At 44.9% G+C, this 13482-nt stretch overlaps 1 protein-coding gene across 1 annotated transcript in view; it reads right to left on the bottom strand.

Moving 5' to 3' along the window:
* LOC124798012 (methyl farnesoate epoxidase-like) overlaps positions 1-2100 on the bottom strand; it is a 158767-nt gene extending 156667 nt beyond the window's left edge. The window contains exon 1 of the mRNA XM_047261210.1: positions 1993-2100. The gene's annotated coding sequence lies outside the window, so the exon portion shown is untranslated. The remainder of the gene's footprint in view (positions 1-1992) is intronic.
* Positions 2101-13482: the final 11382 nt, after the last annotated feature.

Genomic DNA, 13482 nt, shown 5'->3' with positions numbered 1-13482 from the left:
CTCCTCAAGTGTCAGTACCGTCCGCTATCATTTTGATCATCCCAAAGCAACAAGGAGAACAGCTAGCAGAATATGCGCATGGTACAGTGATGCATACAAGCAACAAAAACTGCTTAACAAATGAACTTCGTCGCAAATTAGTGTAGAAGAAACAAAGTGTCACTCAACAGTGAAACAAAAAACTGAAACTATGTACTTCTCAAAAAAGTCGTCACACATTTGTGGCAACGTCAGAATCAGCTACAGAAACATCCCATGATCAACAAATTTTAAATGCCCCAGGATCGTATTAAATGGACAAATTTTCTTCAAGGCTGATATTACTGCGAAAATAATTATTTTTCTACAGATGGTGAAAGCACTGGCTCCCTTCTTTGTTAGTTCCGAATCAGAAACAAAAACCAAATGGCGACTATGCAGATCCACAGTCTTCCCGGCAATAGTTAATGGCTGCACAGGATGGGAAACAGCCTCACCGTCATAATCGGACTCCAACCGATCCACAACAAAGTCCCAAGATGACTGTTGAAATCGCCCCTTGGGCGAAAATCAGAAACATGCGTGAGGTCTTAAGGAATGACACATTGAAAATAGCTATTCTGAAGAACGCGAAAAAGTAGTACAATGCAATAAATTAACTGAGATAATCAATCCCAATGTAAATATTTACTACACAACCACACCCCTGAAAGAAAATGAAAGATCGGTTTAGCATTTTAGAAGAACACTGACATAAATACAGAAGCCAGCCACAAGTTTGGCATAAAAAATTTATTCACATTTAACCATTTACCTGTTTCGTCAGATTGGCATTTACAGGTTTCTATGATGGGACCTCGCCTTGTGCTAGTTAGCTGTTCGGTGCTGTGGCCTAAGTTCCTGATTGAAGCATTAGTCGAACATTTCTACTGCACTTTTTTCAAAGTTTTCCCGTGGTTTGTTGTTTGTTTTATTCGGCCTCCCGAGTTTGTACTCTATTTCTCCATCGAGAACACGTGGTTACATTGAATACATAATTGTACAAAGAGAAATAAAAAAATGCATATTTAAAGAACTGGAAGCTCATGCGGCCAACCTTTGTCACTACAAATATTTAACAAACAGAATGATGAGTAAACTTGACATGTTTATGTGACCAGTACAGACTGTTTCTTAAATTTAATAATAAGTGATACAGATAAATGAAAATATGAGTCCCACAGATTTTACCCTATACTCTTAACAAACTGACGACCACTTTATACTGGCGAATGTCTTTAGAAACCAAAAGAGAGGACGCTATGTTGTGCGTGCGTTACGTAAGAGTGGTACAGTTCGCTAATAATTCAACAACCATCATTCCCCGTTTTGGGGCACCACATGCTACGTTCAACATTCACAAAATGTGGCACAGCTTCATATGTGTGATGGAAGAAAAAGGGAAAAAGTGTTGAATGGTAATATAGGGTGGAAATAATATAGGACAAAAATAGTCGCAATAGGGGGACTACACAACACCCACACCTATCCCATAGAGTGCAAATAAAAAAGTCTCCAACATACAAAGACAGCGTTTCTGTCAAGCTGGTAGAAGCGACGTCACAACCGCAGCATCACAAGACACAAGACAGGGAGGCACATTCATAGTAGCTAACGGCACAAAAATGTGCGCTACACAGTCTTCATTGCTGGCGATTAGATTAAGATATCACAGCGTCAAAACACACTCGATGTAAAGCACTTTGCTGTAGCCCCTTACAGCTTCTCTCTTCCCCTTTTCCTTTCGCTGCCCCTCCCCATTCTACACCTCCGCACCTTTCCCCCATGTCATCGTTTTTGATGATTCAGCACGTCTAGTAAAGACGGATACTTACAGTACTCGTACATGAAACACGTTACATGTGCAGCGTTTGGTAAAGTAACCGGTACTGTGAAACGAATGAACCTCTTTCTGCATTCGAGGCTTTTGATGCGGGCTGAAGTGTCCAGAAACAAGATGTTGCGCTTACTCACATCTGCGAGCCGGCCGCGCCGCCGCCAGCCGTTGTGTTCTGCAAGCCGGCCGCTCCGCTACTGGCGAGACGATCACGAACGCTTTGGACGCGACCTCCCTCACGGCACACTGCTGTGACTCGGCAGACTTGCGTGCGCTAGGCCGTGACCGTCGCATCTACAGCAGCTGCTCTCCGCGCACATTCGCTTACCAGCGTTGCAACTGACGTACTGTAACCAGTCTTTTATTTAGATGGAAGCTGAGGTGCTAAGATTATTGACGATTAACAAGCATAAGGAAATAATACAGGGTGATTCAAAAAGAATACCACAACTTTAAAAATGTGTATTTAATGAAAGAAACATAATATAACCTTCTGTTATACATCATTACAAAGAGTATTTAAAAAGGTTTTTTTTTCACTCAAAAACAAGTTCAGAGATGTTCAATATGGCCCCCTCCAGACACTCGAGCAATATCAACCCGATACTCCAACTCGTTCCACACACTCTGTAGCGTATCAGGCGTAACAGTTTGGATAGCTGCTGTTATTTCTCGTTTCAAATCATCAATGGTGGCTGGGAGAGGTGGCCAAAACACCATATCCTTAACATACCCCCATAAGAAAAAATCGCAGGGGGTAAGATCAGGGCTTCTTGGAGGCCAGTGATGAAGTGCTCTGTCACGGGCTGCCTGGCGGCCGATCCATCGCCTCGGGTAGTTGACGTTCAGGTAGTTACGGACAGATAAGTGCCAATGTGGTGGCGCTCCATCCTGCTGAAATATGAATTGTTGTGCTTCTTGTTCGAGCTGAGGGAACAGCCAATTCTCTAACATCTCGAGATACAGTAGTCCAGTTACAGTAGCACCTTCGAAGAAAAAGGGACCAAAAACTTTATTGGCTGAAATGGCACAGAAAACGTTCACCTTAGGCGAGTCACGTTCATACTGAGTTGTTTCCCGCGGATTCTCAGTGCCCCATATACAGACATTGTGACGGTTGACTTTCCCGTTAGTGTGGAAAGTTGCTTCATCACTAAACACAATCTTTGAAACGAAAGATTCATCTGTTTCCATTTGAGCAAGGATAAAATCACAGAAATCGATTCTTTTAATCTTATCAGCTGCGGACAGTGCTTGAACCAATTTCAGACGATAAGGTTTCATAACTAACCTTTTTCGTAGGACTCTCCATACAGTTGATTGTGGAATTTGCAGCTCTCTGCTAGCTCTGCGAGTCGATTTTCCTGGGCTGCGAACAAATGCTTGCTGGATGCGTGCTACATTTTCATCACTCGTTCTCGGCCGTCCAGAACTTTTCCCTTTGCACAAACACCCATTCTCTGTAAACTGTTTATACCAACGTTTAATACACCACCTATCAGTAGGTTTAACACCATACTTCGTTCGAAATGCACGCTGAACAACTGTCGTCGATTCACTTCTGCCGTACTCAATAACACAAAAAGCTTTCTGTTGAGCGGTCGCCATCTTAGCATCAACTGACGCTGACGCCTAGTCAACAGCGCCTCAAGCGAACAAATGTACAACTAAATGAAATTTTATAGCTCCCTTAATTCGCCGACAGATAGTGCTTAGCTCTGCCTTTTGTCTTTGCAGAGTTTTAAATTCCTAAATTTGTGGTATTCTTTTTGAATCACCCTGTATTTTAAAAGTACATATATACTTAAAATATCCAAAAAGTCAAAAGAACTAAGAATAATGAAGTATAAGGCAGATCAACTGGTAGTCTCATATACAGGTTGGTCCATTGATAGTGACCGGGCCAAATATCTCACGAAATAAGTATCACACGAAAAAACTACAAAGAACGAAACTCGTCTAGCTTCAACGGGGAAACCAGATGGCGCTATGGTTAGCCCACTAGATGGCGCTGCCATAGGTCAAACAGATATCAACTGCGTTTATTTTAAATAGGAACCCTCATTTTTATTACATGTTCTTGCAGTACGTAAAGAAATATGAATGTTTTAGTTGGACCACTTTTTTCGCTTTGTGACAGGTGGCGCTGTAATAGTCACAAACGTATAAGTACGTGGCGTCACGTAACATTCCGCCAGTGCGGACGGTATTTGCTTCGTGATACATTACCCGTGTTAAAATGGACCGTTTACCAATTGCGGAAAAGGTCGATATCGTGTTGATGTATGGCTATTGTGATCAAAATACCCAACGGGCGTATGCTATGTATGCTGCTCGGTATCCTGGACGACATCATCCAAGTGTCCGGACCGTTCGCCAGATGGTTACGTTATTTAAGGAAACAGGAAGTGTTCAGCCACATGCGAAACGTTAACCACGGCCTGCAACAATTGATGATGCCTAAGTAGGTGTTTTAGCTGCTGTCGCGGCTAATCCGTAAATCAGTAGCAGACAAACTGCGCGAGAATCGGGATTCTCAAAAACGTCGGTGTTGAGAGTGTTACATCAACATCGATTGCACACGTACCATATTTCTATGCACCAGGAATTGCGTGGCGACGACTTTGAACGTCGTGTACAGTTCTGCCACTGGGCACAAGAGAAATTACGGGATGATCACAGATTTTTTGCACGCGCTCTATTTAGCGACAAAGTGTGATTCACCAACAGCGGTAACGTAAACCGGCGTAATATGCTCTATTGGGCGACGGAAAATCCACGATGGCGGCGACAAGTGGAACACCACCGACCTTGGCAGGTCGGTATTATGGGAGGAAGTATAATTGACCCCATTTTATCGATGGCAATGTTCTACTGATGTTACTACAAGATGTTTCACTGCATGACAGAATGGCGATGTACTTCCAACATGATGGATGTCCGGCACATACCTCGCGTGCGTTTGAAGCGGTATTGAATAGCATATTTCATGACAGGTGGATTGGTCGTCGAAGCACCGTACCATGTCCCGCACGTTCACCGTATCTGACGTCCCCGGATTTCTTTCTGTGGGTCAAGTTGAAGGATATTTTCCGGCCGGTGTGGCCGTGCGGTTCTAGGTGCTTCAGTCTGGAACCGTGTGACCACTACGGTCGCGGGTTCGAATCCTGCCTCGGGCATGGATGTGTGTGAAGTCCTTAGGTTAGTTAGGTTTAAGTAGTTCTAAGTTCTAGGGGACTGATGACCACAGATGTTAAGTCCCATAGTGCTCAGAGCCATTTGAAGGATATTTGCTATCGTGATCCACCGACAACGCCTGACAACATGCGTCAGCGCATTGTCAACGCATGTGAGAACATTACGGAAGGCGAACTACTCGCTGTTGAGAGGAATGTCGTTACACGTATTGCCAAATGCATTGTGATTGGCGGTCATCATTTTGAGCATTTACTGCGTTAATGTGGTATTTACAGGTAATCACGCTGTAACAGCATGCGTTCTCAGAAATGATAAGTTCACAAAGGTACATGTACCACATTGGAACAACCGAAATAAAATGTTCGGACGTACCTACGTTCTGTATTTTAATTTAAAAAACCTACCTGTTACCAACTGTTCGTCTAAAACTGTGAGCCATATGTTTGTGTCTATTACAGCGCCATCTATCACAAAGCGAAAAAAGTGGTCAAACTCAAACATTGATATTTCTTTACGTACTACACGAATATGTAATAAAAATGGGGGTTCCTATTTAAAAAAACGCAGTTGATATCCGTTTGACCTATGGCAGCTCAATCTAGCGGGCCAACCATAGCGTCATCGCGTTTCCCCCTTCAAGCTAGACGAGTTTCGTTCTTTGTAGTTTTTTCGTTTGACGCTTATTTCGTGAGATATTTCGCCCGGTCACGATCAATGGACCACCCTGTATATACTGAAGCGCCAAAGATACTGCTATAGGCATGCGTACTCAAATACAAAGATATGTAAACAGGCAGAATACGGCGCTGAGGTCGGCAACGCCTATGTAACACAACAGGTGTCTGTCGCAGTTGTTAGATCGGTTGCTGTTGCTGCTATCGCAGGTAAACAAGACTTAAGCGAGTTTCAACTTGGTGTTACCATGGCCAGCATGGCCGGCATGCGAGTGGGTGTGACACAGCATCTCCAAGGTAGCGATGAAGCGGGGATTTTCTCGTACGACCATCTCACGAGTGTAACGTGAATATCAGGAATCCGGTGAAACATCAAATCTCCGACACCGCTGCGGCCGGAAATAGACCCTGCAAGAACGGGGCCAAGGATGACTGAAGAGAATCGTTCAACGTGACAGAAGCGCAACCTTTCCGCAAACTGCTCCAGGTATCAGTGCTGGGCCATCGACGAATGTCAGCGTGCGAACCATTCAACGGAACATCATCGATGTGTGCTTTCCAAGCCGAAGACTCGCTCGTGTACCCTTGATGACTGCACGACACAAAGCTTTACGCCTCGCCAGAGCCCTTCAACACCGACATTGGACCGTTGATGACTGGAAACAAGCTGCTGGTCGGGCGAGTCTCGTTTCAGATTGTACCGAGCGTATGGTCGTGTGTGGGTATGGAGACAACCTTATGAAGCCATGGACCCTCCACGTCAGCAGGGGACTGTTCAAGCTGGTGGAGGCCCTGCAATGATGTGGGGTGTGTACAGTTGGAATGATATGGGACCCCTGATGCGTCTAGATACGACTCGGATAGGTGACACGTACTTAAGAATCCTGTCTGAGCACATGCGTCCATTCATGTCCATCGTGCATTCCGAAAGACTTGGGCAATTCCAGCAGGATAATACGAATTGCTGCAGACTTTAAACTACTGAGCTAGACACTTCCGCTGGCCACCAAACACCCCAGACGTGAACATTATTGAGCATATCTGGGATGCCTTGCAACGTGCTGTCCAGAAGAGATCTCCACTCCCTCGTACTCTTACGGATTTATAGACCGTTCTGCGGGGTTCTTGGTGTCAGTTCCCTCCAGCACTACTTCAGACATTAGCCACGTTGCGGCACTTCTGCGTGCTTGCGGGGGCCCTAGACGATATTAGGTAGGTGTACCAGTTTCTTTGGATCTTCAGTGTATTTAAATAATACTGAGATTGAAAAGGTCGAAAGAACCAAGAATAAAGTAGTATAAGGCAGATGAAGCTACCTGTTGTGTATTGTTTTTCGGTATATGTATCTTCTTGATTATTTTCAATGGGGATCTCTAAAGTCACTTGTCTGTGAGACCCCAGTGGATATGGAGATGGAATTAGTTCTCAAAATTGTAACTGCCTGTGATACGATTCGAAATACACCAGGGATATTTGTCATGGTGCGCCAGAATCTTGTTCGCCGATGTCATGCATGCATTGAGGTTGATTGCCGTCAGTTTCAGCACATTTTGCAAGACGCAGTACAAATGGCAGGTTCACTGTGTCAGTAATGGTACTTGCAGTTTGCTGCAACTACTGTAAATAAAAAAAAAGACTCCATAATGTGATTTTATTCCTATTGTCTCCTTAAGCTGGCTTCTCCGACCCCAGGTTCCCTACCCCAAATTGTTGAGTGGAACATCCCTTGTGTCCTGTTAAAATTTTGCACGCTGTTAAGGAAACACCATACATACACATATATCGCCTTGTTTCACTGCTGTTCAGTTCTTGGTGTGGCCGAACGGTTCTAGGCGCTTCAGTATGGAACGGCGCGACCGCTACGGTCGCAGGTTCGAATCCTGCCTCGGGTATGGATGTGTGCGATGTCCTTAGGTTCGTTAGGTTTAAGTAGTTCTAAGTTCTAGGGGACTGGTGACCACAGATGTTAAGTCTCATAGTGCTCAGAGCAATTTGAACCACTTTTTTGTTCAGTCCTTCGGTCTGCTAAGCTTCGTCTCTCTTTTTGTTAGGTTCCTGTATTGTGAAAAGGGAAAAATATAACTGTTTTAAAGGAAAATTCAATTTCTTCCCCGATTTATCGAAAGAAAGGTATTGGGAAGATAGTTACGTAAAAAGAAATTTAGTGTATAAACAAAGTTAACTGTAAAACTTCCTAGCAGATTAAACCTGTGTGCCCGACCGAAACTCGAACTCGGGACCTTTTGCCTTTCGCGGGCAAGTGCTCTACCATCTGAGCTACCGAAGCACGACTCACGCCCGGTACTCACAGCTTTACTTCTGCCAATATCTCGTCTCCTACCTTCCAAACTTTACAGAAGCTCTCCTGCGAACCTTGCAGAACTAGCACTCCTGAAAGAAAGGATATAGCGGAGACATGGCTTAGCCACAGCCTGGGGGATGTTTCCAGAATGAGATTTTCACTCTGCAGCGCAGTGTGCGCTGATATGAAACTTCCTGGCAGATTAAAACTGTGTGCCCGACCGAGATTCGAACTCGGAGACGAGAGACTGGCAGAAGTAAAGCTGTGAGTATCGGGCGTGAGTCGTGCTTCGGTAGCTCAGATGGTAGAGCACTTGCCCGCGAAAGGCAAAAGGTCCCGAGTTCGAGTCTCGGTCGGGCACAGAGTTTTAATCTGCCAGGAAGTTTCATATCAGCGCACACTCCGTTGCAGTGTGAAAATCTCATTCTGAAAGTTAACTGTTTCTACGAGCAACAGTTAATGTCTCTGGTTGCATTTACGAGCTAGTCGGCAGTTTTCATTCAAGATTCTGGGTTTGACCGCACTCTCGTTTAACTTGTGAGAAACTAACGTGCTCACAATTACGAAAGAGCATTTTAATTTGAAAGGTTCGAAAATAGTAACAGAATATTCTGAAAACTAATTATGATTTCGGTACAGCTTCTTCCGAAGCTGTGTGTTTCATAGCGAATACGCGCAGGCTAAGGAACTTTACCCTACAGTGACGAATTCATTCGAAGAGCTAAATAATAGAAGACTGTACCACTCTCGTGCTGTTCTCCTTATCGGATGAGACACGCTCCTAAGAAATAACGGGCGTGATTAATACGCACAAAGACGAAGGAGACGGCACAGTTCTCTGTGCTGGCACTTCCAGGGATCACCGAGCAAGGTACCGCAGTTGCGAAATACTGGATTTGCATTCGGGAGGTCGGCGGTTCAAATTCTCTCCCGACCATCCAGATTTAGGTTTTCCGTTGTTCCCCAAAATCCCTCAAGGTTGATACCATTGGATGGACGCGACCAAATACCAACTCCAACGACCTCGTCGTCAATATGACGTTAAGGGGACCTGGACATTATGACGAATCAAAACACGGAATTTTTTATTTAATAAAATTCTGTGATTCTTCCTGGTTCTAAAATTACATACATCATGTATAATACTTCACCATTTTCAAGTTTAAATACCTTTCTAAAGCAGATACGGCGCGGAATGTCTGTCACACTACTGTCAAATAGAAAACCTTGCCTACAGTGTCTTTTTTTTATTTTCGCGCCGCTGTTTCCACAGCAACTCGTTTGTGTTACATTGCTGAAGAACATATCGACTGTACTACGAGCAGGGATTTATTGAGACCAATCTTTCTGTCGATACAAGTAGATTACTTGCGTTTACTTATGTTTTTTCCGTGCGTTCGTGTTTTTGTAGGCATATCAGCTCTTCAGATAACTGTGATGGACGTCATGATACGTTTTAGTAACGGAGTACCAAACAGATTAAAAACCATGAGCAGTTTAGGCATCAAAACTGGGGACAACATGAAAAGTGGACTGTTATGAGTGGACAGACAACGTGCCGTTAAGCTGAAAAAAAAATGATGAAACCATGACACAGGAAGCCAGAATAACAAAGAAAAGAAAGAAAACCGAAGAGATGAAGAGGATTCTCAGAATCAACAAGATAATGGAGCTGGACTGTTTTGACATGTTATCATTGAGAAGAAAATGACATGCAGATCTTTAGCCTCAATTTCGCGAACCAACGTTTTTGCATGGTCGGGTATCTTTATCTCATAAAATATTAGAGCCACAGAAACAAAATTCTAAAAGAATCATAATACACGCATGCACATAAATTAAGGATAATGCTGATACATGGTGAAACAACGCTCTGGTTGGTGGTTTGCGGGTTTAAATCACCTCGGGGTATGACCGTGCGGTACATCTGACCTGCGGTCGTTGCACGGTGGCGCTGGCAGCAGTCCACATACGCAGTGGTGTGTTGGTGCCTGTCAGAGTACAGTGCAGCGAGTAAGTGTGCAGACGTTTTCAGACATGCTAATGTGACTGTGTGTTGAAAATGGCTCACAGAACACATATTGATGACGTTATTAGAGGTAAAATACTAGGGCGGCTGGAGGCTGGCCAAATACAGCAGGTCGTAGCATGGGCCCTCCGTGTGCCACAAAGTGTGATACCAAGTTTATGGCAACGATTCCAGCAGGCAGGAAACATGTCCAGGCGCTACAGTACGGGAGTCCACAGTGTACAACACAAGAAGACCGATATCTCATCAGCGCCCGCAGACGGCTACGGAGTACTGCAGGTAGCCTTGCTCGGGACCTTGCTGCAGCCACTGGAACAGTTGTCTCCAGACACACAGTCTACAGACGACTGAACAGACATGGTTTATTCACCCGGAGACCTACAAGGTGCATTCCACTGACTTCTGGTCACAGGTGAGCCCGTAAAGCCTGGTGTCAAGAACACAGTACACGGTCATTGGAACAGTGGTCCCAGTTTATGTTCACGGACGACTCCAGGTATAGTCTGAACAGTGATTCTCGCCGGGTTTTCATTTGACTTGAACCAGGAACCAGATATCAACCCTTTAATGTCCTTGTAAGGGACCTGTATGGAGGTGTGGGGTGGGATTATAATTGGTGCACGTACACCCCAGCATGTCTTTGACGGAGGAACTGTAACACGTCAGGTGTATTGGCACACCATTTTGCATCAGTATGTCTGCCTTTTCATGGGTGCAGTGTCCCACCTTCCTCGTGATGGATGATAATGCACGGCCACACCTCGGGAGGACGACGGTTCAATCCCGCGTCCGGCCATCCTGATTTAGGTTTTCCGTGATTTCCCTAAATCGCTCCAGGCAAATGCCGGGATGGTTCCTTTCAAAGGGCACAGCCGACTTCCTTCCCCGTCCTTACCTAATCCGATGAGACCGATGACCTCGCTGTCTGGTCTCCTTCCCCAAAACAACCAACCAACGGCCCCACCGAGCTGCCATCGTGGAGGAATACCTTGAAACAGAAGATATCAGGCGAATGGAGTGGCCTGCCTGTTTCCAGACCTAAACCCCATCGAGCATGTCTGAAATGCTCTCGATCGACGTATCGCTGCACGTCTTCAAACCCCTAGGACACTTCAGGAGCTCCGACAGGCACTGGTGCAAGAATGGGCTATACCCCAGCAGCTGCTCGACCACCTGATCCAGAGTATGCCAACCCGTTGTGCGGCCTGTGTACATGTGCATGGTGATCATATCCCATATTGATGTCGGGGTACATGCGCAGGAAATAGTGGCGTTTTGTAGCAAGCACATGTGTTTCGGGACCGTTTTTTTCAACTTATCACCAAAACTGTGGACTTAATGATCTGTGTCGTGTGTGTTCCCTATGTGCCTATGCTATTATCGCCAGTTTTATGTAGTGCCACGTTGTGTGGCACCACATTGTGCAATTATCCTTAATTTATGAGCATGAGTGTATAATGCTTGCCTATACAGTGAACCAAATTATTCAAAAATGTATTAAATATTTTAAGCTGGAGTGTGTCATATGTTCTTAAAGTATTACGAGAAAAAAAATTGACTTCCAAAAAACAATTTTTTTCAGATACAGAGAAGAACAAATTGGTAAATATTCTTGTTTTACTGTTTCAACGAGTTAGTAATTAAAAGAATAAAATTTGTTTTGAACCTTTGTTTCGAATAGTGTGGAAGTATAGTGCACCTAAAATAAAAAATACACGTAATTCAGTACGTAAGATAAAAATAATTATTCACTCCATTACGCATTCCACAGCTTCATAATTTTTTTCACATAGAAATGGTTAGAGTTTCATTCCAATATCTATTAAAGTTTGTGAGTTATTAAATTCCAAAATACTAGTAAAAATTATAGGCCATGACATCCATGTCCCTTTAAACCTCAGTTTTCCTCTCCGTATTTCAAACAAACATTGTACCATGGGATGCACCTGATCGGCCCTAGTAGTAATGCGACCTTACCGAGTAACCATGGGACCCATCGAGTACGGCGATACAGCTGCCCAAATCACCACCGAACCTCCGCCTTGGGAGGCAAATTTGGTACAAGACCCATCCGACGAAATGACTTACTTCCAATGCTTCGTAGTCCAAGTTATACGGCTTCTGCACCACATTTCCTGTTCCAAGTATTTGGAATTGCTGTTCGGTCTATAATTCCCAGCTTATGGAGCACCGTTCGTGTCGTTTTGGTGCTGACAGGGTTGGCGAGTGTGACATTCAGTTCCACAGTGACTCTTGAAGCCGACGCCCTCTTATTCCTCGTCACAGTCCTCTTCAACGACCGTTTGTCACGATCATTCAATACACACTTTTGTCGGCGCGTGACTTAGTGAATGATGTTTTCCCGCATTCCCTGTATCCGGTATCAATCATTGATACAGTGTCCTTGAAACACTGAATGCTTTGGCTACCTTTGTTTACCGAAGCACTCACCATACGAGCACCAACGATTTGCCCACGTTCGGCTTCACTTAGCTCTGACATAATACATCACAACTATACAGGAGTATTGGAACAGGGCCGGTACCATTCCAAAATACCGTCACCAACCCCCCCCCCTCCCGCCTACGTATACGCGCTAGACATGAAATGTTTTCATAACACCGTCACCTTTCCAAAGCATCGTTAGTCGACAAGGTCACACGCAATGTATCCGGCATGTGTTGACTCTCTAGTCTTTATTACCGGCGCGGGGTTGTGACATAGAGAGAGTTAGCGCCATCTCTCTCTACGCACGCAGTGTATCCAGCACGTGTTGACTCTCTAGTCTTTATTACCGGTGCGGGGTTGTGACATAGAGAGAGAGAGTTAGCGCCATCTCTCTCTACGCACGCAATGTATCCGGAGTCTTTATTACTGTAGCGGGTTGTGACATAGAGAGAGTTAGCGCCGTCTCTCTCTACGCACGCAGTGTATCCGGCACGTGTTGACTCTCTAGTCTTTATTACCGTAGCGGGGTTGTGACATAGAGAGAGAGAGTTTGCGCCATCTCTCTCTACGCACGCAATGTATCCGGAGTCTTTATTACCGTAGCGGGTTGTGACATAGAGAGAGTTAGCGCCATCTCTCTCTACGCACGCAGTGTATCCGGCACGTGTTGACGCTCTAGTCTTTAATACCGGCGCGGGGTTGTGACATAGAGAGAGAGAGAGTTAGCGCCATCTCTCTCTACGCACGCAATGTATCCGGAGTCTTTATTACCGTAGCGGGTTGTGACATAGAGAGAGTTAGCGCCATCTCTCTCTACGCACGCAGTGTATCCGGCACGTGTTGACTCTCTAGTCGTTATTACCGTAGCGGGGTTGTGACACAGAGAGAGAGAGTTAGCGCCATCTCTCTCTACGCACGCAATGTATCCGGAGTCTTTATTACCGTAGCGGGTTGTGACATAGAGAGAGTTAGCGCC

This window comes from Schistocerca piceifrons, chromosome 5 (assembly GCF_021461385.2).
Source record: "Schistocerca piceifrons isolate TAMUIC-IGC-003096 chromosome 5, iqSchPice1.1, whole genome shotgun sequence".
Taxonomy (NCBI): Eukaryota; Metazoa; Arthropoda; class Insecta; order Orthoptera; family Acrididae; genus Schistocerca; species Schistocerca piceifrons.
Note: the sequence above shows the minus strand (reverse complement) of the source record. Positions and strands in the feature narration are given on the sequence as shown.